The sequence below is a fragment of the Halichoerus grypus genome, chromosome 6 (genome assembly GCF_964656455.1).
Source record: "Halichoerus grypus chromosome 6, mHalGry1.hap1.1, whole genome shotgun sequence".
NCBI lineage: Eukaryota > Metazoa > Chordata > Mammalia > Carnivora > Phocidae > Halichoerus > Halichoerus grypus.
In genome coordinates this window covers 29,393,158-29,420,698 of record NC_135717.1, presented here as the reverse complement: position 1 = coordinate 29,420,698, position 27,541 = coordinate 29,393,158, and the positions used below count along the sequence as shown (strand labels likewise).

General features: G+C 38.8%; 1 protein-coding gene across 8 annotated transcripts in view; it reads left to right on the top strand.

The window, feature by feature from the left end:
• The window catches only part of MRTFB (myocardin related transcription factor B), a 192,233-nt gene that overhangs the window by 3,951 nt on the left and 160,741 nt on the right, over positions 1-27,541 (top strand). For all 8 annotated transcript variants that reach the window (XM_036123904.2, XM_036123900.2, XM_036123896.2 and 5 more), the window contains exon 2: positions 6,934-6,998. The gene's annotated coding sequence lies outside the window, so the exon portion shown is untranslated. The remainder of the gene's footprint in view (positions 1-6,933; positions 6,999-27,541) is intronic.

The following is a 27,541-nucleotide window of genomic DNA, read 5'->3' as shown; positions in this document are numbered from 1 at the left end:
TAAAGTTCATCAGACAGTGTAACCTGCCAGATGTAGGAATATGGGGGGTCTTTTGTGTGGGGTTGGTATTTTTTTCATTTTGAAATGCTCATAAGTCCACTCATAATTGAAAGTTTTCTCAAATGGGACAACAATTAAATTGGGTTTCAACAATTTGTAGCTGTTACTGTTGTCTTAATAAGAAATATTTTTGAGGGCTCCCGCCTGGTAGAACATGTGACTCTTGATCTTGGAGTCATGAGTTCGAGCCCCACATTGGGTGTAGAGATTACTTGAAATCTTAAAAAAGAAGAAAAGAAAAGAAAGAAATACTTTTGAAAATATATTTAGTACATGTTGAGTACAGCTTTTTTTTTAAGATTTATTTGAGAGAGGGTGAGCGCATGCACAATGGAGGGGAGGGGCAGAGGGAGAGCGAGAGAGAGAATCTCAAGCTGACTCCATGCCAAATACGGAGCCCAACTCGGGCTTTGATCCCAGCACCCTGAGATCATGACCAGAGCTGAAATTCAGAGTCGGAGGCTTCACTGACTGAGCCACCCAGGCGCCCCAAGTACAGCTTTTTATATGGGAGGTTACATGGTATCTCTTAGCCAGAAAACCTGTGTAAGGACTTTTTCCATCGGATATCGAGGGCAGTTTCCATAGGAAACTCAGCCACATGAAGACGGTGTGCATACCTTCTCCCGCCAGGTGGACTTCAGCTTTTCTTCTCGAAGTGTGGTTCCCCAAGCCAGCAGCACAGCATAGCATCCTGAGGCTTGTTTGAAGTGCAGACTCTGGGGCCCACCCCAGAACCACTGAACTAGGATCTTCATTTTCACAAAGTCCTGCTCCAGGTGATGCACATGAATGTGTGGGAAGCACTGGACTGGATCATTGGCTCTCAAACTTGAGTGTGCATTATGGGGATTGCTCCCTCCATTATTTCCAGAGTTTCTGGTCTGGGCTGGGGCCTAAGAATTTGTGTTTTCACCAGGTTCTCAGGTGATGCTGATGCTGCTGGTCTAGAGGCCCCCTTCCTGTTCTCTTTCGTAATTCCTCGCCCCTTTAAGTAGCTCTTTTTATAGATTATTACAATCATATGCTTCAGATTGGTTGAAGAAAAAGATTATATTGTCTTTTATCAATTTTAGAGATGGCCACACTAAAAGTGCTTGTTGAGGTGCCTGGGTGGCTCAGTCGGTGAAGCGTTTGACTCTTGATTTTGGCTCAGATCATGATCTCAGGGTTGTGGGATTGAGCCCCGTGACGGGCTCTGCGCTCAACTGGAGTCTGCTTGAGATTCTTTCTGTCCCTCTCCCTCTGCCCCTCCCCACTGCTCGCGCATGTGTGTGCTCTCTCCCTCTCTCTCTCAAATAAATAAGTAAATCTTTAAAAAAATAAATTGCTTGTCAATATCTAATTTCAGAGAAAATTCTCTTTTAATGCTCATTGGATTTTTTTTATTAACATAATGTATTATTTGTTTCAGGGGTACAGGTCTGTGATTCATCAGTCTTACACAATTCACAGCACTCACCATAGCACATACCTTCCCCAATGTCCATCACCCAGCCACCCCATCCCTCCCACCCCCCTCCACTCCAGCAACCCTCAGTTTGTTTCCTGAGATTAAGAGTCTCTTACGATTTGTCTCCCCCTCCGGTTTCATTTTGTTTCATTTTTCCCTCCCTCCCCTTATGATCCTCTGTCTTGTTTCTCAAATTCCTCATATCAGTGACATCATATGATACTTGTCTTTCTCTGATGGACTTATTTCGCTTAGCATAATACCCTCTAGTTCCATCCACATCGTTGCAAATGGCAAGATTTTTTTTTGTTGGCTACATAATATTCCATTATATATATATATACACACACATATATATATATATCACATCTTCTTTATCCATCTGTTGATGGACATCTAGGCTCTTTCCATAGCTTGGCTACTGTGGACATTGCTGCTATAAACATTGGGGTGCACGTGCCCCTTCGGATCACTACATTTGTATCTTCGGGGTAAATACCCAGTAGTGCAATTGCTAGGTCGTAGGGTAGCTCTATTTTCAACTTTTTGAGGAACCTCCATACTGTTTTCCAGAGTGGCTGCACCAGCTTGCATTCCCACCAACAGTGTAGGAGGATTCCCCTTTCTCTGCATCCTCACCAACATCTTTCGTTTCCTGACTTGTTAATTTTAGCCATTCTGACTGGTGTGAGGTGGTATCTCATTGTGGTTTTGATTTGTATTTCCCTGATGCCGAGTGATGTTGAGCACTTTTTCATGTGTCTGTTGGCCATATGGATGTCTTCTTTGGAGAAATGTCTGTTCATGTCTTCTGCCCATTTCTTGATTGGATTATTTGTTCTTTGGGTGTTGAGTGTATAAGTTCTTTATACATTTTGGATACTAGCCCTTTATCTGATATGTCATTTGCAAATATCTTCTCCCATTCTGTTGGGTGTCTTTTGGTTTTGTTGACTGTTTCCTTTGCTGTGCAAAAGCTTTTTATCTTGATGAAGTTCCAGTGGTTCATTTTTGCCCTTGCTTCCTTTGCCTTTGGCGATGTTTCTAGGAAGAAGTTGTGGCGGAGTTCGAAGAGATTGCTCCCTGTGTTCTCCTCAAGAATTTTGATGGATTCCTGTCTCACATTGAGGTCTTTCATCCATTTTGAGTCTATTTTTGTGTGTGTTGTAAGAGAATGGTCCAGTTTCATTCTTCTGCATGTGGCTGTCCAATTTTCCCAACACCATTTGTTGAAGAGACTGTCTTTTTTCCATTGGACATTCTTTCCTGCTTTGTTGAAGATTAATTGACCATAGAGTTGAGGGTCCATTTCTGGGCTCTCTGTTCTGTTCCATTGATCTATGTGTCTGTTTTTGTGCCAGTACCATACTGTCTTGATGATGACAGCTTTGTAATAGAGCTGGAAGTCCGGAATTGTGATGCCACCAGCTTTGCTTTTCTTTTTCAACATTCCTCTGGCTATTTGGGGTCTTTTCTGGTTCCATACAAATTTTAGGATTATTTGTTTCATTTCTTTGAAAAAAGTTGATGGTATTTTGATAGGGATTGCATTAAATGTGTAGATTACTCTAGGTAGCATAGACATTTTCACAGTATTTGTTCTTCCAATCCATGTGCATTGAGCTTGTTGGATTTTGACTCTGGCTTATGAATAGTTCTCTTCTTTCTGTGAGTTACACTTTTAACACTTTAAAATTAATTTTGTGTAGGTAAAATATTCATATTGTTCAAAAATTAAAACAGCTTATTTTGAGGAATTTAATTTCCAGCTCTGTTGTGGTCTAACCTGTCCCCTCTCCCCATAAATATCCTCTTTAATTTTTTCCTTTTTTGTTTTTTAAAGATTTTATTTATTTGACAGAGAGAGCGTGAGCGCGTGCATGCACACAAGCAGGGGGAGCAGGAGAGGGAAAAGCAGGCTCCTGCCTGAGCAGGGAGCCCAATGCAGGGTCAATCCCAGGATCCTGGAATCATGACCTGAGCCGAAGGCAGACGTTTGACTGACTGAGCCACCTAGGCATCCCTTTTTGTTTCCTCATAGATGTTCCTTTGTGTAGACACAAGCCAATACCTGTCCTTCTTTGTATATAAAATATAGCACACCATGTAAATTATTCTGTCCCTTGCTTTTTGTTTAGTTAATATACCTTTGGGATCTTTCCATATTAGTGTATAGAAAACACTAGTTAACAGCTTCAGAATATTCCACTGTATACCCGTGCCGTAGTTTATTGAACTTAGCCCCCATTGATGCATATTTGAATTTTTTCCAGTCTCTTAACAATCACAGACAATGTCCTGGTAAATACACCTGTACACATCTCATTTCATATATGTGAGATGTATCTGTGGGATTTCTTTCCACAAGTGGGATTGCTGGGTCATTGAGCAATGCATTTATAATTTTGTTAAATTCTGCCCTTCTTCAGGGTTGTGAACTCCTGCAAGTAATGCATCAGGGTACCTGTTTCTCCATAGCCTCTCCAACAGTGTTTTCCAACCTTTAGATTTATATTATTCTAATAGTGAAAATGGTAACTATGTAGTTTTAATGTGCATTAGTTTGATATGAATGAGGCTGAGCATCTTTTCATATGCTTAAAGGTGATTTCTGTTTCTATGAACTATCTGTTCATACCCTTTGTAATTTTTCATTTGGATTGCTTTTTTCTTATCAATTTCTAGGAATGTATAAATTAGATTAACCCTTTAGGATGTGAGTTGCAATTTCCCCAGTTTGTTACTTGTTTTTTAATTTACTTTCATGTATTTTGGTATAGAGAAAGCTTCAAAGATTTTTCTTTAAATTTTAGGTAGTTAATATTAATCTTTTATGTGTCTGGATTTTGAGTCACAGAAAGGCCTCCAAGAATTTGAAATTTGTTCATGTTTTCCTTAAGTACTTTTGTGGTTTCATTTTTCCACTTACATCTTTGATATATTTGGGATTTATTCTGGTGTTCAAGGATAGTATATAGACTGAACTTTATCTTTTTCTATGTAGCTGCCAGTTATTGCTACCATTTGTTTCAGAATACAATACATCTTGATTGTATTCAGAACTTCCAGGTGTATTGGAGCATATCTCTGGACTTCCTATTCTATTCCATTAGTCTTTCTATTCATACACCAGTACACGGTATTGGTTTTACAAAATGTTTTAGTTTCCCCTGTTGCCCTTCATTTTCCTGGCAATTTTTCCTTGTTTATTTTTCCATGTGAACTTATAATCATTTTGTCTAGTTCCAGAAAAGAAAACACTTAAAAAATTGAGATCATGTTAAAATTATAAACTAACTTTACAGAGAGAATTGCTGTCTTTCTGATATTTTCCTATCCAAGAACATTGTGTATTTTTTCATTGGTTTGATTCTACTCTTGAATCCTTTTGGAGCATTTCAAAGTTTGTCTTATACAGGTTTTGCCAATTTTTTGTTAAAATTTTTTGTATGTAGTTTATCTTTTTTGGTGCTTTTGTGAGATCTCTTTATCTTCTCTAAGTGGTTTTGACTGTGTGTATGAAAGCTGTTTTTCTGTGTAAGCACAGAAATCGACAGACCCTGAATTTATAAGTCGTTTTTAACAGACTTTAAATTCTGCAAAATCCCTTATATATTTTTGCCTAAGAGAAAGAAAGCTTTGGGAGTCAAACTTGCAGTTTAAATCTGTGTCTGCATTTTATTAGTTCTGTGGTCTTCGGAGATCCCGTTTGACTTCTCTGAGCCTCAGTTCCCTCGTCTGTAAAAGGAACAATTCTCTCCATATCAGAATGTTGGAGGAATTAAAAAAGAACATATGAAACTCATCACTTAGTGCTGCTTCCGCCACCAGCGTCAATGTGGGTTGAGGCTGCTGGGTTTTTTTCTTTTTCCTCCTCTTACCCCTGTCACTTTTGAAAGAGGAAAAAAGAAACCATGAAAAAAACCAGTAGGGTATTAGAATTGAAGTTAAAGTAAGCTGTGATTCCATTTTAGCAGGGTAATCAGTGTGCTTGAGATCAGGGAGCAAACTCAATGGGGCACTTGAGGCCCCTCCTGCTTTTTGGCCTCACTACTCATTGCTCAGTCAGATGCACCCTGACAACAAGGCTGCTTAGCATTCCCCAAAGGCCCTGTGTTTCCTATAACACTGTCCCTTCCACCCAGAATGTTCTGCTACCTCATTCTGCCCGTTTGGATACATAGTGCCCCACACCCACTGAGGAAAAGTATCTGTCTCCTTGTGCAGCTCGTCTGCCCTGTAGCATGGGTCTTGATAGACTGGAAACTGCGGAGAGAAACCGTATCTGTCCGTCCATCAGAAATGCCCGGGAGGGGCGCCTAGTTGGCTCAGTTAGGCGTCTGCCTTCAGCTCAGGTCATGATCTCGGGATCCTGGGATCGAGCCCCCGCACTGGGCTCCTTGCTCAGCAGGGAGCCTGCTTCTCCCTCTCCCTCCGCTGCTCCCCCTGCTTGTGCTCTATAGCTCACTCTCTTGCTCTCAAATAAATAAATAAAATCTTAAAAAAAAATGCCCAGCAAAAGACCTGGCAAAGTATAGACACTCCAGTATTTGTTAAATAAGTGAACGAATAATTGACTTTGATCTTTCTTTAGCCTTATGTTATGTATCTGGGTAACTCTTATCTCATCCAGTATACTGTAAGCCCCTTGAGGATGAGGATTATGTCATTTTGCAATAATAACAATGATAATAATGGTGGTGGTGAGAGGTAAATAGACTTATTATGTAAGAGCATATATTAATAAAAATAAAAATTAACATTTATTATGTTCCAGGAACTGTTTTACAGTCCCTGATGTGGATTAGCTCATACAATCCTCAGCAATCCTATGAATTGGGTACTATTATGAGACATATGGGGAAATCAAGGCACACCAAGGTTGAGGAACTTGCTGAAGACCACACATGCTAGGAAGTGCTAGAGCTGAGATTCAAATGCAGATGTTCTGAGTCTAGCAACCCAACCCTTTTTTTTTTTTAAAGATTTTATTTATTTATTTGAGAGAGAGAGCATGAGAGAGGGAAGGTCAGAGGGAGAAGCAGACTCCCTGCTGAGCAGGGAGCCCGATGCGGTACTCGATCCCGGGACCCCAGGATCATGACCTGAGCCGAAGGCAGTCGCTTAACCAACTGAGCCACCCAGGCGCCCTAGCAACCCAATTCTTAACCTGTTACGGTGCTTTAGACCTGTTTGTTGAATGCGTCATTTACAGGTTCTTGAACAATTTAGGAAAAGTTATTTGATTACACTTGGAACTTCTCAATTTCCTTCCCAACCATCCCTTCTTAGTAACTTCTGTTTTGTTCTTTCCAATTTATCTTGGACTTCCTGCTCTCCAGGAGGCTTTCTGTGACCATCCCCACCAGGCATATAATAGGTATTCAGTAAAAAGTAATTTTTACTTTTTCCCCCCGCAGGCTCACAGTAAAGGTGCTAAGAAAGAGAATGTAAGACAGGAAGATAATTAAATATTTTTACTGAGGTAAGTTTTTTATGATTTAATTTTTTTTTTTTTTTTAAAGAAACCTCTCCCCACTCCCCACTGTTGTGAAAATTCTTCTCCGCAGCCTGCTTTCTTAAGATGTAAGAGGGAGAATGTTCTAGGAGTATTTTACGTTCATGGAACCTGGGGTTCTTAAGGTGGATGCCAGGAACATGGGTTGTTTGAACAAGGTTATTTGTCTTTCTTTACTTCTTTGAATCTAATCTTTAAATTCCCATGACTTCATTGTCTTAAAGTTTGGTACTAAGGAGATCCAGCAGGTGGAAACCCATAAGCTGCTTGGTGGTTCTGTATACTTACAACATTCAGTGAAAACTTTGTTTTTAAAACAGGGAACTGAAGGGATTTGAAGGCACGTTTGGTGAGATAGCAGCACTTCTTTCCTTAAATGAGATATGTTGTATTTTCTTATTATAATAGAAAAATCTTCCATCAGTATAAAACAACATACTGACACAAGTAAACACCTAACTCCTGTCACACAGAAATGACTGCCATTTATATTTTGGTGAACATACTTCTATGGATATAGAAGTATTCATATACAAATTATTAAATATATTGGTTTACACTACATATGGTAGTCTTTTAACGCAACAGTGTATATTATATATCTCTACACATGAATTGTAAAAGGCATGTGTAACTGTACATGATGATTTTACTGACTCTCGTATATTTCATTGTTTGGAGGCACCATGCTTTGTTTAATCATTCCTTTGATGACCATTTAGATTGTTTTTAGTGAATAATGGCATGTTGATTAACCCTGTACTCACACCATTGTATACTTGTTCATTTATCTTCCTAGAAGTATGACTGCAGAGTCAAAGATGATGCACATTTTAAATGTTGATACATATGGTAAACTGCCCTCTGTAAAGACTACCAGTTTATCACCACCACCCAGCCCCCCAAGTCAATGAGAGTCTTGTTTTCCATACCCTGCCCACACTGAGTTTTGTTAATCTTTAATCTTTGCCCATCCAATAGGAGAAAAAAAAAATGGTATCTTTGAGATAGCAGGGTTTTTTATTGAAATAAGCCTTTTATGTTTTCAAAGACCCCTTTCATTTGATATTCTTACTTACATGAAGAATTTTCTTACTGAGAATATAACCTATGATTCTCATGTCTAAGTGAGACACTCTCTTGGGCTTTACTATGATGAAAATGTTGAAATATGTTGAGTCCTTTGTTTTTGGTTCTGTTGCCCTGATTACCTCATTATAAATATTTTTAAATTATTGGCAACTAACTAATTGTTTTGGATACCAAAGGTTTTCCTCTGTGGGGAGCAGTACTCTTGTTTTTTATTCATTTATAGTGGAGCTTGAAAAAGCTTTAAAAATTAACTTGTTAAGGTCTTTCGAGCATGGATCCCGATTGCAGAATAGCATAAAGAATGGGATTCACAAACTCAGGTGACATACTTGTTGAGTTTGTCAATTATGTGAATATGTGTTTAAATGTAAACCTGTGAGTATCGATGTCGAATCCCATCTGTCCAGAGTATTTTACCAGTTTCTGATACGAATGTGAACTCAAATTTATGTTTGTTTTAGATTTTATTTCAATCAAATAAGAGTTACTTAAGGTCGCCCATGAAATAGACAGCAACTGTGTCATTGTCCTAGTGTTTGTTCTTTAACTTAATAAAAAGTCAACTAAAATTCATCTTTTTTTGCTATATATGAAATGCATCTTCTTATAATATAGATTGTGTTTCATGTGGGTGCTTGTCTTTTCATTCCAAGTTCACATTTTTGAGGCTGGGACCAAGTATGTTTTATCCACCAGCTTCCATCCAGCAACTGGTGTGACACCTGGCATGTACATGGCAGACACTCAAATTGTTTTGAAGGAATTAATGATTGGTGTATATTGGTATTGTTGAGTTAGAACTCAGATGTAAGTGAGACGTGCCTTAAATTTAATTTCTTGGAGAAGAAGACTAGTATCTGTGACTTTTAAATGCACCTAAATCTAGACATACATAATTGTAGTGACATTTGCTACAGTAACATTTTGTGATACTTTATTTGGATTATTGATTTAGACTTATCCCATTTATTTTCAGAATCACATATACTGCTGTGTTTTAAATCTGCTTTGTTTGTTTTTTACTGTTGCTGTTAAGGGCAAAGTAAGTATCTAGGTAAGATACCAGATGTTAATTCAAGAATTCTAGGATGTTTAGTATTATAGACCTGGGAATATTTTTCAGTTATGTTATTTGAAGACAAGAATAAAGTAAATACCCCAGATTTTAAATTATAATGGAGAGAAATTGAGTTATATTTTAATTGTGCGGTTCAGCATTTATTAAAAATAGAAGTGGAGAAATAGATTGCCAGCCATTGAGAAGAATGTATAAATCTTTGTCCAGTATCCTGCCTTCTAAGCTTTTCTGACTCCTAAACCAGTTTTTCACAGCCAAAATAAACAGAGCGCATGGAGCAAGCACTTAATAGATTTAAGCTGTTGTAGACTTTTGTTTCATACATTTTGTTTCCACTGGAATATGGGATTCTAAAGAACGCATGAGCTAGATTTTAATTAGTATTTTAGCAGCGGTTATTTGCATGTAAAAAATTTTAAATTGATTAAATAATCCCCTAGCAATTTTTATTTGTCCTTTAATTTCCTTAGCAACCCCTTACTAAATAAATAGTCCAAAAGTTAAATCTAGGCAGACCTAAAAGGAAACTACTGAGTCTTCATTAGTGGGGTCTAAATTAATGAGATTTCCTGGACTTTTCCCTTGGATATTTTGTGGCTAATGGTATAACCTTGTATTTGTTTTCTAAAATAACCAAAGTTCTGGGTTCTTGAAACTCTTTTCTGTGGTAGTATAGGAATTTGCTTATATGGTAGCTTTCATTTCACTGATGAGTTAATTTCTTTAATCGCATGCTTTAAAACCCTATTTCTAAAAATACTCCTGAAAAGTGAGGAATTACTAGTAGTAGTTAAACCAAAGTCTTAATTAAAATTAAGACTTTATCCTTTATTTCCCCTCTTAGCTGCATTTGTAAAAATTGCTATACTGTATTTAAACAGATTTTAAGGCATTCTTATGTATGGGTTGGATTTTGTGCATTTGTAACGATTTCTTCCTATTTTAGGCATGAAGCTTAAAGTTTAGACTGGCAGTATAAGTGGTTATTTGATTGGAAAGTTGGAAAGAAGAAAAGCTGTCTTCATATCCAGAATTTGTGGTGGTAGAATACTCAGATGAAATGGTTTCATGATCAGGGTGAGAGTATGGAACTTCAGGAGTGGAAAGACATTTTTAAGTGCCTATGTGCAGCATAGATCCCCAGGAAGCACCCCAGGCTGACTTCTGCAGTGTGCATACCTGGGTTGATCTCTCACAAAGGCATTATTATTACCCCCGTGAGGTGAAGAAGGGTGGAGAGCAGTAGCTTTGGGCCTCAAGTTCCAAAGTGAGCACAGGGCTTAGAGAAACTCCCTAGGGAAATCTCCAGCTTCTGACCGTTCCATCCTCCTTGAGAAATTTCCTTCCTTGCTGACCCTGGAAGCTTTGCGTCATGGTGGGTGTGATAGAAATATGGAGCTGGGCAGAGGGAGTCTGACTCTTGTCTATTACTGCAGTGTCCAGATACCCTCTTTAAATAGACTTCCAACATGGGAGCATGGCTAATCACATCATAGCAGTGTGTTGACAAATATGAGAGTTCCATGCAAACTTGGCCTTCGTGCCCGTTTGGTTTGTTCGGAGAGGAGACCCAGGTCATGGGGAGGGTTGTGTTTGTGTATGTTAAACCTAGTAAGTTTTGTTTTAAATAGATTTCAGTCTATTCTAATGTGACAAAGTTTTTCAGTCTGAATGTTCTAGCAGCCATCATTCAAACATTAATTGCTGTCAGTGGGAAAGGATATCCTCCTACATCTTTTCTGGAGTGCTCGAAACCATCCCACTTCCTTTTTCTTTTACCTTAAGAACTGATTACTGACACTTGGGAATTATAATCAGATGGCATCAATCTTTCCAGAAAGGTTACCAATTATTGCACTGAAAAATAGGCATTTCTTTCTAATAGTAAGTGTTTCTCTTGGTGCGTCTCTCTCAGTTCAGTACTTTTAAATACCTTTTAGGTGAATGAATGCTTTGTGTCATGCCCTGATTTAATACATTTAAAACAGACTTTATTGATGGCTTTCTTACTTTCAGTTCTATGGGAGGGGACAATTTATTTAATATGAAATCTTCATAGGATCTTTTGGTTGTTTAGATGTCCTCGGGGTAGAAAAAGGATGGCTGATGTCAATTACTTATACTATGATATAAGCTCTAAAATGAGCATTTGCTGTGAAGCGTTGAGAGTGGTGGCGATTTGCATCTTGAGCAGTTGGCATTCCCTCATTTTGTCCTTATAAACTCGGTGGATAGATGTAATCACCCAGTTTGAGAGCATGAAATGCCTTAGTTAGGAAAGTTGTCCTTGGGCGCTCAGCTAGTATGTTAAAAACCAAACTAAGCAGTGACTTGAATTCATCTCTCTCAGGCTGCAAAGTCTGTGCCCTCTTCTTACAAACACCAGCAGAGAAAGGGGTCTTGGAGTTGTTAGAATGTTTCATTATTGTAGATACTTGAAATGTCCGACTGAGTGAAGTCAAAGCTACTTTATAACCACCATCCCGGTCATTCTCACCATTTCTTTATTTCTAATGTTCTTCAGCACCCACTGATGAAGTGAGGAGCCTGCCAGGGTGTCTGGCTCACTGTGTTCAATACAACATAGGCTTGTTTAATTTAGCAGTGCTCGGAGATGAAAGGTTCATGACGGCCAAGTACAAACAGACCTTCTGTGGGATGTTAATTTTGTTACAGGAGGGAATGCTTGTTTTTCATTTTTTCATGAGCTAAAAAGGACTTTGACTTGTTTAAATCTGTGTAATCAAAGGGAAGCGAGCAGTGCTGCTAAACATTTTTTTTTTTTTTTGGTTCAGTCTTCGGTTAATTCCATTTCATACCTGCCAGCGTATTGCAAATCGTGTGCTCTTTTGTTCTTTGCTCTTTTTACTTTGGATCGGATTTTATGGTTGGTCGCTGTGGGGATTTAGTGGTAGGAAAATAAATCACTTCCTCCTCTGCACAGATTGTGTGTCTTCTCCAACAGGTTATCCTGTAGCAGGCAGAGTGACTCAGTAAGGCCCCTGCACAGAGGTGTCACTATACGATTTTGTGCAGTATACTGTAAATTTCAGCTCATACCTTTAAAGCACACAAGTTAATGGACTTTAGTATCTTCAGGGCTGTGCACCGAACCTCCCTACCTAATCCCAGAACACTTTGATCACCCCAGAAAGAATGCCCATCCCCATTAGCAGTCTCTCTTCATTCTTCTCTCTCTCCAGCCCCTGGCAACCACTGAGCTGCTTTCTGTGTCTGTGGATTTGCCTGTTCGGGATATGCTATATGAATGGAGTTATAAAGCATGTGGCCTTTCGTGTCTGGCTTCTTTCACTTAGCATGTTTTTGAGGTTCATCTATGCTGTAGCATGCATCAGAATTTCATTCCTTTCTGTGGCTAAGTAATATTCTATTGCCTGCATATGCCATATTTTGTTTATTCATCCGTTGATAGGCATTTGGGTGTTTCCCATGGTTTGGCTATTATGAATAATACCACTGTGACCATTCATGTGCAAGTTTTTGGGCAGATTTATCTTGGATGCAGACCTAAGAGTAGAGTTGCTGGGTCTTATGGTAACTCTGTGTTTAACTTTTTTCCAAACTGTTTTCCAAAGTGGCTGTCCCATTTTACATTCTCATCAGCAATATTGAAGGATTCCAGTTTCTTCACATCCTGCGCAGCGCTTGTCATTTTGCTGTTGTTTTCATGGCAGCCATCCCGATGAGTGTGAAGCTGTATCTTCTTGTGGTTCTGATTAGCATTGCCCTAATGACTCATGATGCTGAACATCTTTTCATGTGCTTGTTGGCCACTTGTATATCTTCTTTTTCTTTAGAAAAATACCTGTTCACATTCTTTTTCCATTTAAAAAATTAGGTTGTGTTTTTATTGTTGAATTGTATGAGTTCTTTACATATTCTGGATACACACATGCACATACCCATATCCTTATTAAAACACAAATAGTTCAGTTTTCTTCCCATCCTGTGGATTGTCTTTTCATTTTCTTGTTGTTCTTTGAAGAGTTTTAAATTTTGATTAAATCCAATTTATTTTTCTTTTGTTGCTTGTATGGGCTTCTCTCTGAAGTTTTTTTATAAGTTAAAAAATCATAACTTATTTCTAGGCATCTCCCATGTAAGAAATTGGTGCAAAATGGTCAGCTGGTTAACTATACAGTGGGTTAGAGGCATTAAACATCTTCTGTGTTTTCAAGTATTCTCATCTGATTCAATATGAAGAAGACCAGGTTTCCTAACCTAACACCCAATTGCCCCCTTTCCTGCGCTTTTAATTAGAAAGTTGCCTTTCAGGGTTCTGCATAGCTCAGAATGCATGCATCATTCTATGAACATTATAAGTGTTTCATATGCACTGAGCACTTCACTGGGCTCAGGGAGCCAGAGGTGAGTGGAATGTGGCTCTATCCTCAAGGAACAAGAGCACAGGTGCTATGTGAGGAGTGTGCACAGAGGACAGCGGAGAGATGCAGAAAGGAGGAGGCGGGACTCCTCTGGATCTGGGTGAGAACACCTCATGGAGGAGGAGACACTTGTGGTCCGTCCACAGAGATGGTTAGGTGATCAGGACCTCTCTCTTCTGGCTGCTGGCTGCTGTGGATGCCGCGTGCCCTAACACCGGATATTGTAGAGCAGCCATATTTAGAATTACTTATATCATAAAAGACAGATGTAGATGGGATCGCTTGATGCCTAGAAGTGAGTCTAAACAAAACCACTTGTCTTGAATTTCTTTAGGTTTCCAAAGTTTTCGAAAGGAAGATGTCCTCCTTATGAGTTCAGCATGATGTGTATGTCTTTGTCTGTCTAAGCTGAAGCCCATGTAATCCATATAATCAGGCATAAAATATGAGGCAGGGAGTAACAGTTGCTTGGCTGGGGAGGAAGATTGATTATAGAGAGTCGGGTGTATTCTGTTGAGGAATTTAGATTTTGTCCATATCGAGGAGAGCCATTGAATTGTCCAGCATGGGAAGGGTGATATGATCACTCTGGTAACTGTATTTGGGGATGCTGGATGCAAGGGGCAGGATGGGGACAGAAGACCCATTAAGCTGTTAAGTGGGTCCAGGTGGGAGTTGATGAGGACCTGAACTAGGGTATTTGTAGTAGAATTTGGGTAAGTCACAGGCTGAAAAGTTTAGGAGCTATTAGGAATCCTGGCTACAGGTAATAGAAACCCTGCTCAAACATTAAGTCACAAGGGGGATGAATTGGGAGGTTCCTGGAGAAGGTCCAAAAGGAATGAAGTGCTGCAGAAACCTGGACAAGCTCAGGGGCCTGAAGGGTTGGGAGTGATACTCATTCTCACAGGGATTCTTGCTCCTAGGTCTGCTGCCTCCAGTTTCTCCACAGGACAGGGGCTATTTTCACACTCTTCAACTAAGAAGAAGAAAGAGCTTCTCCCTCCAGCTTTAGTTTTTAAAATCCCAGGGACCCTCATGGCCTTGGGTTTTATGCCTTCATTGGAATTTTCTACCACCACCACTTTGGGAGTTCCCAGAAGAAGTAAGGAAAGGTCGTTCTGGGTAGAGCCAACCATGCACATCTACTCTGGGAGTGCAGGCGGGACCCAGAGAATGAGGAGATCTGAGGAGGAAGGGAAGGTCAGGAATGCCTCCCAAGTTTGTGGCTTTGGTAACCTGGAAATGGCACCATTTCCATCCAAGAATAAGGGCTCAGGGGGCAAGCAGACCAGAGTGCAGTGAGTAAACTGGCTTCATTTTTAGACTAGCTTAGACTGGCACATAGGGCTAATCACAATTTGTGTGTTATATATTTTTATGATTATTTGATTAGTTTGGCTTCCTTCACAGTTTGAAGCCCCATGAAGACAGGACTGTTGTCTTGGCTATGAATCTCCAGAGCCTCCCATAATATACTTGGCATGTAGTAGGTATTCAGTAAATATCTATATGAATGAATAAATTCAGATGAACCTGTCCAGCAGGCAGCTGGATGGACAGTTTGGGTCTCAGATGAGGACAGGAAATACAGATTTGGGGTATCAGTGTAGGACTAGATGGTAGACAAGCCTTGAGAGTTATCCTTATTGGCTAAGAGACTTATGAAAGTTCAGATATTGTGTAGACCTGTAATTTTCATGTCCCTGTGTTAAAATTATGCCCTTTTTTCACTTTGCCCTGCCTAGTATTTAATGCCAGTAATTTCTACTGATGATCCTACCAATGATTTTTTAAAAATTCTGTGGCAGATTAGAATTAGATTTGTGACAGTTAGGGAAATAAAGGTGATAAAGACAGAAATTCTGTTTCCTTTTAAGAATAACTGACTCATAGGATGAAACCTTGGATATGATTTCAGATCACTCCTGTAAACTCTCAAAAAAGATGTTTATAAAACACTTGGAACAATACAGATTGTACTAAGAAAATGTGCTTTGATCAACTCTGGAGATACAAAGCAGGGAGCTTAATAAATCAAGTCCTATTTGTGAATGGAAAGGACTGGAAGTTCACCTTAAAAGTAAGAATTCAGTTCACATCAAGACTTTAAATTTTATATTCTGGATAGCAGATGTTAACTTAGTTTCATCTTTTGTATAAAAAGAAAATGAATTGCACATTTCAATTCTTGGCATCTTGAAATCTGACTCCTGATTCCTATCTCTTAATAACCATTGGAGCACTAGTTTAAAAATGGAATTTGACTTTGGTTTTTTACCCTTTAATTTTGAGGTGAGTGTGCTTCCAGCTCTGTCTTCCTTCTATATTCAGGAAAACCACACCACTGGTAGCTTGAATATGCCATAATTTTTATTATTTAAATATTAGAAACACAGTCGTATTTATATAAAGTAGTAATACTATATTCACACTTGGGAGAGGTGGTTTGTTTCATTTTAAGGCATAAATACACTTGTATTACTTTTGTAGGCTGAATACCCTCCTCTTAACCACTCTGCCATATGTCAAGATGTTACATTAGTGTCTTTATTGCCTAGATTCTTCTTTCCGCCCCCACCCCCTGCAGTAAAGATATGAGCATTTTTACTTATTTAATTTTCCACCAAAGAACTTTACTAAATTTGCCTGACTACGAATACAGGCCAGTGTCTTAGAGCAAGTTATAATTTACTAGAGCATTTCTAAGAACTCAAATTGAGTAGCTTATAGCATCTCAGTTTTTAAAATTACTATAATATATGTATATATATAAAATCTTAAAAATATAACTCAGATAATTTTCTTTTGGTTTATAGATTAGTGCTTATTCTTTCAGATAGAGTTTCAACAAATACCTAATATGCTAAGGCTTTGTATATTCTGAATTTTACCGAACCTGCTCAAAAACTGGAAAAGAATACATTTGGGATTTTAATGACAATGAGATCAGTATTATGGGTTTAATTTCCTGCATAAGTTAAGTTATTAACTACATTGAATATTATTAATTACATGGAAGAATCTCTGTCTTGAGACCCTAGGCCCCTGCCAGTTGTATCCCTTTTGAAATCAGTTTACGGGGCTGAAATAAAAGAATGTCAATTTCTGGAGGTACCCTTATCAGCTCCTGGAAAAAATGGTTAAAATGCATGTGATGCAGTATAGCTTATTCTATATTCTGAAATAATTTTGTTCTTTAAGAGGTAGTTAGCTTTGGTGAGCGCTGTGAATTGTGTAAGACTGTTGAATCACAGACCTGTACCTCTGAAACAGATAATACATTATATGTTAAAAAAAAAAAAAAGAAGAAGATAGCAGGAGGGCAAGGATGAAGGGGGGGAATCGGAGGGGGAGACGAACCATGAGAGACTATGGACTCTGAAAAACAAACTGAGGGTTCTAGAGGGGAGGGGGTGGGGGGATGGGTTAGCCTGGTGATGGGTATTAAGGAGGGCACGTTCTGCATGGAGCACTGGGTGTTATACGCAAACAGTGAATCATGGAACACTACATCAAAAACTAATGATGTAATGTATGGTGATTAACATAACATAATAATAAAAAAATACAAAAAAAAAAGAGGTAGTTAGCTTCATTCTTTACTAATTAACTCTTCAGAGATAGCATCATTCAAAATAGAAAAGTTCACAGCGTGGATGTCCAGCAGGGAGGAGGCAGCTCTTAGGGACAGTGGGAAACACGTGGCACGGGAGATAGAGAGAGGCCTGCATCCCCCCTGCAGGTGATCTCTGGGCTGGTCAGGGTCCTTCCTCCGTTGCCTCACCTGAAATGACAAGATCACTTTCCCAGACATGGGATTTCCACTCAATGAATTTTGGATTTTCTGATGACTGATAAATATAATTCAAAAAGTAGCATTAAATAATGGAAGAGGAGGAAAATCTAAACATCCTATCCCTACCTAGATTTAGTCTAATTAGGGGAAGAATTTATCTGAGTTATGGAAAGTATAAAACAATTGAAATGCACTTCTGAGTAAGGGTGTGTAGAATTTAGGCTAATACGTTGCCTCGCGGCTACAAAGAATCTGTTAAGTGATTCTAAATAATTTACATGTATTCTGTACGTAAAGAGACTTTTCTAGTGTGCTTCAATTGTAGTTTCTGTAGTTTAAGTAGCTGAGAGATCTTGTTTATTATGTTCTCTACTAAATAGCCTTTCTTAATAGACAAAGAAAATGCAGAAGCTATTCAACCAGTTCTTGCTCCTATGTTAGTGAAGTCTGAATTTAAGTGAGTTTTACTCTACATCTTAAAGACAGCAAAATAGTGTAAAGATATTCTGTGAGGGTGAGCGTGTGTGTTTTGTAAACTTCACTTATGCGTGTATTAGCCATGAAACCCCAGTAGCATAAACGATAGGTTATTTTCAGAGGGCTGTGGAAAGCCAGACTAGCAGTGTCTCCCCAGGGCTCCAGGCTTACCATTTGAAACCACGATTCCATGTTGTCATGAATGAAATGTTGAATCCTGGGAGGAATGACGATGCCTCATTTAGGCATCTTATCAGTTATAACTTCATACTGTATTACTTGCTCATATGATAAACACTGATAGGATTTTAAGCCAGAATTGTTTTCAGCATTTAACACCACTTTACACATGGTCAGGAGCAATCATCATGCTACTAGTTAGGCTACACCATAGTTCTAAAATAGTCTTCTCTTACAGAAGAGACCTTGCCTGACTTTGCAAGACTATGGTACCCAGGGGTACTGAGAGCCAAAGCATGGGAGACAAATGGTTATGCACACCTCGTCCTGTCACAACACTGTTTCTCGTCCTTGTTAAGGCATACTGTCCAACTACCCCACTGAGAATAAAGAAACACCTGGTGCTCATGGTTAGACGAGTCCATAGTCTCCGGCAAGTGTGGTCCCACTCGAGGCCTGACTTGGCAGATTCGCTGCTGACGGGTTCAAGATTTCCTTTGAGCTGTTACTAATGGGAAATAGCTCTGTGACCTTGGGAAAGTTGTTGAAGTCCTTCATACTCTGCCTCGCTGTAAAAGGCACCATCGGAGCACTGCTGTGAGGGGGGGTGGAAGTGTTGCACATACATGTGTTAGCACGGTGCCTGGCACGTTACAGATTGCCAGTGGGTGTCAGGCCGTGGGACAGCATTTTCCTCCAAAAGGAAATGTAATAGTAGGGCAATATTGACAGTGGAGATATCTTGAAATAACACAGATGTGGGTGTCCTTGGTGTCCAGCAGGTACCCTTTCAGCATCTTAACGGAAGTAACTATTGCAGGTGAGGTAGAAAATTCCACGATGGGGCGTTCACGTTAACACCTGGCAGTGGAGGGTGTCTCCCTTTTGATACTTAACATTTTACCTAAAACAGAACCATTTTTATTTATTTATTTATTTATTTTTTAAAGATTTTATTTATTTGGCAGAGAAAGACACAGCGAGAGAGGGAACACAAGCAGGGGGAGTGGGAGAGGGAGAAGCAGGCTTCCTGCCGAGCAGGGAGCCCGATGCGGGGCTCGATCCCAGGACGCTGGGATCATGACCTGAGCCGAAGGCAGACGCTTAACGTCTGAGCCACCCAGGCACCCCAGAACCATTTTTATTTTTAAAAATCTGAAAAACCAGAAGGCAAAGTAACTGAATACTGGTTTGGTTTTTTATCTTTTGTTTTAATGGTTATTGCTTCTTTATGGGAAAAAGAATATTTACAATCGGTGCTTGCAGAGCTTGTGGTCTGGAGTGCAATGGTTGTAGAATATTTAGAGGATTAGCAATGTTTAATGTGGATATAAATTTGGGTATGATGTGTTTAGAACATGTGACAAGGAATCATTATGTCAGTCAAAATTCACTAAAAGCTTATCGTTTAGTAAAATTGTTCCTTTGAGCATATGAACATGACAGTTCAGAGGCAACCGAAAATTTTAGGAAAGGAATAACAGTTTCTAAGGGAATGTGAAGCACAGTGTCATCAACAATTATCTCTAACAAGGGATACTTGTTAATTTTTATGTCCATTGCATGAGTTTATTGAGTTCTTTAATAGAAAAGAGAAGTACCACTGCTGGGGGAAAAAAAAGAGAGTAAAAGGTTTTCAAATGGATAGCTTTGATAAGCTGTAAATTAGCCTGTATTTGTGGCAAGAGATGTGGACCTATTGAATTTTCTTTGTGATGAGTAAATAAGCTTAGATCTTCTATCAGATGTAATTACTGTCCTTGGTCTGGTTAGCATAGAACTCTCCAAAATTAAAGAATACACTATGGCACAGAGTGTTTGTTGTCTTTGATACAAAGAATTTACTTAAAGCTTCCTTGTTATTTTTTTTATGTAAATTATTTTGGATCTGTCTACCTAAGTTTACTTACTATTATTGAAGAATGATTGACATACAATGTTGTATTGGTTTCAGGTGTACAACGCATTACTTCAGCAGTTCAGGGCATGACTCAGTGCTCACTGTGACAAGTGGAGTCACCATCTGCCTTCATACACTGTTGTTACAATATTATTGACTCTTTTCCCTACATTGTACTTTTCATCTCTGTGACTTATTTGTTTTATGACTGGAAGTTTTAATCCCTTTTATCTATTTCACCCATCCCCCTATCCACCTCCCCTCCAGCAACCACCAGTTCTCTGGACTTAAGAGTCTGTTTTGTTCGTTCATTTTTAGGTTTCACATATAAGTGAAATTATACGGTATTTGTCTTTCTCAGTCTACCTAAGTTTTTCACATCTTTTTATATTTCCCAGCTGGCGGGACCTCTTGTAGCTGACAGGCTCTGCTCTTCCAGCTATGTATGGGAGTACTTTTTGAATCTTTGTCCTGAATTCACTTAGGTTTCAAGAGATACCTTCATTCTGAAATTCTAAGCTGCCAATGTATAATTCCTTAATCATCTCATCAGTAGCATTTATTATCTTGACTTTGTATTAGAAGGATCAGCCTGTTTCCACTGATGTTCTTTAGTTGTGTTATTTAAATGCAATGACTAAAAACATACAGATTATTCCCAGAGTAGATGCAGAATGGCTTTATAACTTGGCAGTGACCGTTCTGCATGAAATCTAATACTTAAAACAATGCCAGACAGAGTACATGTGCAATAAGTGTTCATTGAATTAATGAATTGCTCTAGGGTGGCTCGTGGTTGTAATAGTTTCAGTATTAAGTGACCAATATTCAGGACTGGTAGTTTAGCTAAACATTTGGGCTTCATTTGGAGCCAGTGAACAGACCACTGTGCAATCCTGAGAGACCAGTTTGTTCACTTTTCCATCCAATAGTAATTTACTTTTACAGTGCTGTTTATATAGAGGAAAGGTCAAAGGGAAAGGTGTACTTGAAGCAGTTACATCAATTGCTTTGCTACAATGAAAGATTTTTAGTATGTGGTGAAAAAAAGACAATTTAAAATGGATATTATAAAGTTTAGGCAGTTACTTTTTTTCCAGCTTTATTAGGCGTAATTGATACACAATAAATGGCACAGGCTTAAAGTATACAATGTAATCAGTTCTGACACACGTAGACATCTTTGAGACCTTCGCCACAATAAGGATAATGGAAATATCCACTAACTCCAAAATTATCTTTGTACCCCTTTGGAACCCTACCCTCAACACCCTCTTGCCCCCTTCTCCACGCAGCCACTGATCTGCTTTCTGTCACTGTAGATTAGTTTGCCTATTGTAAGGTTTCATAGAAGTGGATTTTTAATAGTATGTACTTTTTTTAGTGTGTTCCTTTTCACTCAGCATTATCATGATGAGATGCGTTCATATTGTTGAGTGTATCAATAGTTAATTCCTTTTTTACTGCTGAGAGGTATAGATAGTCTGCACTTTATATATCTCTTCACTGTTGATGGCCATTTGGGTATTTTCAGTTTCTGGCTATTACAAATGAAAGCTATCTGAACGTTCATATACAAGTCTTTGTATGGACATATGCTTTCTTTCCCTTAGGCAAATACCTAGGAGTGGGATGGCTGGATCATATGGTAGGTGTGTGTTTAACTTTTTAAAAATGGCCGAATTACTTTTCATGTTGTTGTATCCTTTTACGTTCCCTACCAACAATGCATGAGAGTTCCAGTTGCTCCACATCTCTGTCAATGGTTGGTATGGTCAGTCTTTTTAATTATAGCCACTCTAATAAGCATGTTATGGTTTCTTATTGTGCTTTTAATTTGCATATTCCAGATGACTACTGTGTCAAGCCCATTTTCATGTGCTTGCTTGCCATTTTTCTGTGAAATGTCAAACCTTTTACTCATTTATTGGATTGTTTATTTTCTTATTACTGAGTTTCAAGAGTTCTTTATATATCCTAAATACAGATTCTTTTTCAGGTATGTGATCTGTATATATTTTCTATCAGTCTGACTTGTCTTTTAAATCTTTTAACAGTGTCTTTCAAAGAGCAGACGTTTTTAATTTTGGTAAAGTTCAGTTTATCAATCTGTTCTTTTATGGGTTATGCTTTTAGTTATCATATTTAAGAAATCTTTGCCTAATCCTAAATTGTCGAGATTATTTCCTGTGTTTTATAGGTGTTTTATAGTTTTAGGTTTTACGTTGAGATATATGGTCCATTTTGACTTGATTTGTGCATGTGGCCCAAGGTATGGGTCAGAGTTCATGCTTTTTGCGTATGGATGTCTCTCTCTACTGAGTTACCTTTGCACTTTTGCCAAACTCAGTTGTCTGTATATGTGGGTCAATTTGGGACCCTCTACTCCAGTGATCTATTTGTTGATCTTTATGCTGGTACTGCACTGTCTTAATTACTACAGCTTTATAGTAAGTTTTAAATTTGGTAGCGTTCATCCTGCAGCTTTGTTCTTTCTTCCAAAGTTGCTTTGGCTCTTCCAGGTTTTTTGCATATCCCTATGAAGTTTAGAATCGGCTTATCAATTTATACAAAACAGCCTGCTGAGATTTTGTTTGGGATTATATTGAATTGGTATTATCAGTTTGGAGAGAATGACTTCTTCATTATTATTATTTTTTAAGATTTTATTCATTTATTTGAGAGAGAGCACAAGCAGGGGGAGCAGCAGAGGGAGAGGGAGAAGCAGGCTTCCCGCTGAGCAGGGAGCCTGATGCAGGACTCGATCCCAGGGCCCCAGGATCATGACCTGAGCTGAAGACAGACACTTAACCGACGGAGCCCCCCAGGCACCCCGGAGAGAATGACTTCTTTTTTTCTTTTTTTTTTTTAAGATTTTATTCATTTATTTGACAGAGAGAGACACAGCGAGAGAGGGAACACAAGCAGGGCGAGTGGGAGAGGGAGAAGCTGGCTTCCCTCAGAGCAGGGAGCCCAGTGCGGGGCTCGATCCCAGGACGCTGGGATCATGACCTGAGCCGAAGGCAGACACTTAACGACTGAGCCACCCAGGCACCCCGAGAATGACTTCTTAACAATACTAGGTCTTCCGACCCGTGAACATGTTGTTTCTCTCTATTTATGTCCTTAATTTCTCCCAACAACATTTTTAAGTACAGAGCTTGCACATCTTTTGTCAGATTATCCTAAAGATTTCATGTATTTTGGTATTATTATAAGTGATAGTTTTAAAAGTTTCAGTATAAAGTTGCTCATTACTAGGATAGAAATACAATTCCGTTTTGTATTATAAATCTTATATCCTGCAACTTTGCTAAACTCACTAGTTCTGGTAGCTTTTTTGTGAAGTCCATTGGATTTTTCCACATGAATAGCAACGTCGCATTTGAATATAGTTTTATTTCTTTTTTTCTAACATGGATGTCTGTGATTTCTTTTTCTTGCCTTACTGCACTATTCAGAACCTCTAGTATAATATTGGATAGAAGGGGAGAGAGTGGACATCCTTTGTCTTAGCAATCATTCAGTCTTTTACCATTAATTGTGATGTTAGTGGTAATTTTTTGTGGATTCCCTTTATCAGGTTGAGGAAATTGTCTTCTATTCTTAGTTTGCTAAGAATTTTTATCAGGAGTAGATTTTGGATTTTGTTAGATACTTTTCTGCATTTATTGGGATGATCATATGGTTTTTATTTATTGGTTTGTTAATATGGTAAATTACATTGAGCATATTTCGAATGGTAAATGTACCTTGCATTCTTTGGATAAACCCCACTTGGTCATGATGTATTATCTTTCTTGTATATTGTTGAATTTGATTTGCTAAAATTTTGTTTAGAGTTTTTAAGTGTGTGTTCATGAGGGACAGAATAGCTTCTTGTAATGTCTCTGTCTAGTACCAGGTTAATGCTGGCCTCATAGAATAAGTCGGGCAGTGTTTCTTCCTGTTTAATTTTCAGGAAGAATTTGTGTAGAATTGGTACTATTTTTTCCTTCATTGTTTGTTAGAATTCACCAATAAGGCCATCTGGGCCATACTTTTCTTTGAGGGAAGATTTTAAACTACAAATTCAATTTTTTAAATATATCTATGGCTATTCAGGGTATTTCTTTTTGAGTGGGTTTGGGTACTTTGTATCTTTCAAAGAATTCATCTATTTCATCTGCGTGGTTGAATTTACTGCCATAAAGTTTTTCATGATAGTTCCTTATTATCTTTTTCATATTTGTCAAATCTGTGGTGGTATCACCTCTCTCATTCCTGATACTGGTCATTTGTATCTTCTCTCTTTTTTCCTGAGTAGTCCAGGTGGAAGTTTATCGACTTTTTTTTTTCTTACCCTCTTGAAGAACCAACTTTTGATTTCCTTCATTTTCAATTTTTTTTTATTTCATTGATTTTCTGCTCTGATCTTCATTATTTCCTTTCTTCTGCTTCCTCTCTCTGTGTGTAATTTTAGTTATTTTTCCTTTTGTTAAAATTTTTCTAATTTTATACAATATGGTTCCATTAAGGTCTTCCTTTAAAGTGTTTCCTCCCCAAGGCAGGTGAGGATACTGAGGCTCAGAGAGGTTAAGGGAGTCAACAGTTAATATGGATAGCCTTTTATCTGTTATCTTACAGTGTTATAAACACTGTGACAGAAGCAAGTAAGAGTGCAAAGGGAGTTTAGCCTGAAACGAGTGGGATAAGAGGGCCTCTTTGGAGAATTTGATGACTGAGGGATCTTATTTTGTTGAAATCTAGGATAAATATGTGACACCAAATCCAAAGTATTAGTTCCTAAAGTTATATTACATTGGCTGCAGATCTCCTTCTTGGTTGCTGTATCCTGAAAAATGAGTTAGAATATTCTAGGAGTAAGTCTGCATCCAGTGAATGTTCCCTTGGATTTAATTGACAAACCTTTTTATTTCTGTTCAGACTGTTTGCAGTGGTCATGGTAACTGTAGCTGGAAGTGTAGTAGCAGGTGTTGCTGACAGGACTACTGTGGAATAGGAGGAACATCTGGGGGCGGGATGTGGGGGGTTGTTAAGAAGACTTACATCACTATCTCGCTGCAGCCTCAGGAAGCAGTATTTCTCTAATTATTCCTTAACACATTAAAACTTTAAAAATATTTTTATCATTAAAAAGGCTTAATTCTATCATTATTTTATCAATGGAGTGAAACCAGCACAATGTAATAGCATCTTCTCAGTGTCCATATTAGAAGGTTGAGTTTCTCTCCAATCTGAATCAAGGTACTATATTTAGGGATTTTGAAAAATACATAACAGCTGTTTGCTGGGGGACACTAGTATCGCTGGTGGTCGACTGTAGGGAAGAAGCAAGAGGGAAAGAAATAGAGGAGTTATTTTCAAATGGCCATGAGGGCAAAGGGCATTTTGGGGGACAATGTGAACCTGAGCCTTTTAAAAAACTGCATGGTTGAAAGAGCAAGCTATTCCTTTAACAGTTTGCTTCTCAAAATTATTTTTTTTTTTAGAGGAGAAAGCAGCAATGGGATCAAGTATCTCGTTTGTAATGGTGCCAGGACCAGAAACCAGACTTTTGAGTCAGAAAAACTGGATTCTAGTCCTGCCTCCCTCCTTGATACTCTGTGTAACTGGGAGCTTAGCCTAAAGATACTTTTCCTCTGGTTGTGGTTTAAATGAGAAAATGTATGAGTTATCACTTAATAAATGTTTAATACTATTTGACTAGGGAACCATTTTCCCTTTCTCAAGGACTCAAGGAAATAATTAAAGAGTCACATGCACATAAGCATCTACTTAACTTAGAGTTTTTGTTTCCCAAAGTGACTCCAACCTCATCCACTTCATCTGCTTTTAGGATCATATATGTTTTTTCTAATTAAACAAATGCAACTGATTTTTCATGCGTTTATAATGGCTTTAAAACCTTTTAGCTCTGTAGTTTTATTTGGTCTCAAACTTTGTAACAAGGTGTCCAGCAAACAGTATGTGCAAAAACACATTATGCTTCTTCTCACGTTAAAAGTTTTCAGGTTTGTAAAACATTCCCACAGTATGTATGTTTGCACTTTTCCCTCTCATGATAGGTACTTTGGAATGTGCATTTTCCTCTATTTGGGGGCTTTAGCTTTCAGGTTAAAGGAGGATAGTGAGGTGGAGAATGTTGGGTGATAAAAAGTCTTGGAGTAGAGAGATCATTTGCATATCAGCTCCCTCTGCCTGGAATTGCCCCCCTCCTTCCTGTCCTTTCCCTATCTTATTCTTTAAGATTTAGCTCCTTTGCCAGTCCTCCAACTCAGTTGTGTTAAGGAACCCCCCTCCTCCCCATAACACCTTGCCCTCATCTAATACTCTTTACCACACTATGTTGTGACTGTGTTTGCTGGTCTTCCTAACAAACCTTAAAGTCAGGGAATTGGTCTTATTCATCTCCATATCCCAGCACCCAGCACGACTCCTGATTAAAAAGGTGCTCAGGGAAATTGTGTTGTATAGGAATCCTCGAGTTTGATGTATAATGTTTAGAGAGTAAGAATATACTGATATGGGGCACTTGGGTGGCTCAGTCGGTTAAGCGTCCAACTCTGGATTTCCGCTCAGGTCATGACCTCAGGGTCATGAAATTGAGCGTGGAGCCTGCTTGGGGATTCTGTCTCTCTCCCTCTCCCTCTGCCCCTCCCCACCCCCATGTGCCCCCCCCCAAAAGAAAAAAGAACATAATGTTTATCTAACAAAGGTGTTTCCTCTTCCATTTTCCGGCCTCACCTTTTGTTTCCTCTCCTTTCTTCCAATCTCTCAATGTCTCTATCTCTCTTTTCACTTAGGGAACGTTTGAGCTAGAAGAATGAGCTGCGGGGTTTTCTTTGTGTTATTGACACCATTTGTGATATTACCCAGTGCTTATTAGGTCCACGGACTTTGGTGGAACCCTGGGATTCTCCCTGGAGTCCCATTTTCCCTGCTGCAGTCGGAATGGGGTCTTACCGTGATGTAGCTACACTTTTACAAGGCACACAGGCCAGTTGGCTACAAATACAGTCCGCTTTTATCGCCTTCACAAAGCCAGTCCAGCAAAACTGCAGTAAATGAGGTGCTGAAATGGAAATTACGGAAACTGAAAGAGTGGCAGTTTTAAAGAGGCAGCGGGCCCCTCCTTCCCTGTTCTGTGCCGTAGAAGGCAAAAGAGCTAAAACCCGGCTGCAGTCGGTCAGGCGGTGCATCACCTTTCTGTGGGAGAACCTCTGCCAGGTTTCTGGATGCCGAGGCGTACAAACTGATTCGCTCCTGGAAGAAAAAATCGTGAAATCATATAATGACGTAACATATGTATCAGTGTATAATCTACCTAGTTAATGGATGACAGTGTCTTTTCAGAGGGTGCTCTTGAACCAGAATGGAAAAAATCTTGCAGAAGACAAACTACAAATGAACTTTGACATGGTATAGAGTAGAGAATGTTGAGGGATGAGCTCCTGAATCAAAGATTAGCCCCAAAGACTGAACATTGTCTATTTATGCAGATAGGAGCGACCTATAAAGGGATCAACTGTTTGAATGTCTGAGCCAAGCATATGTTCTCATTCCTCTCACCATTTT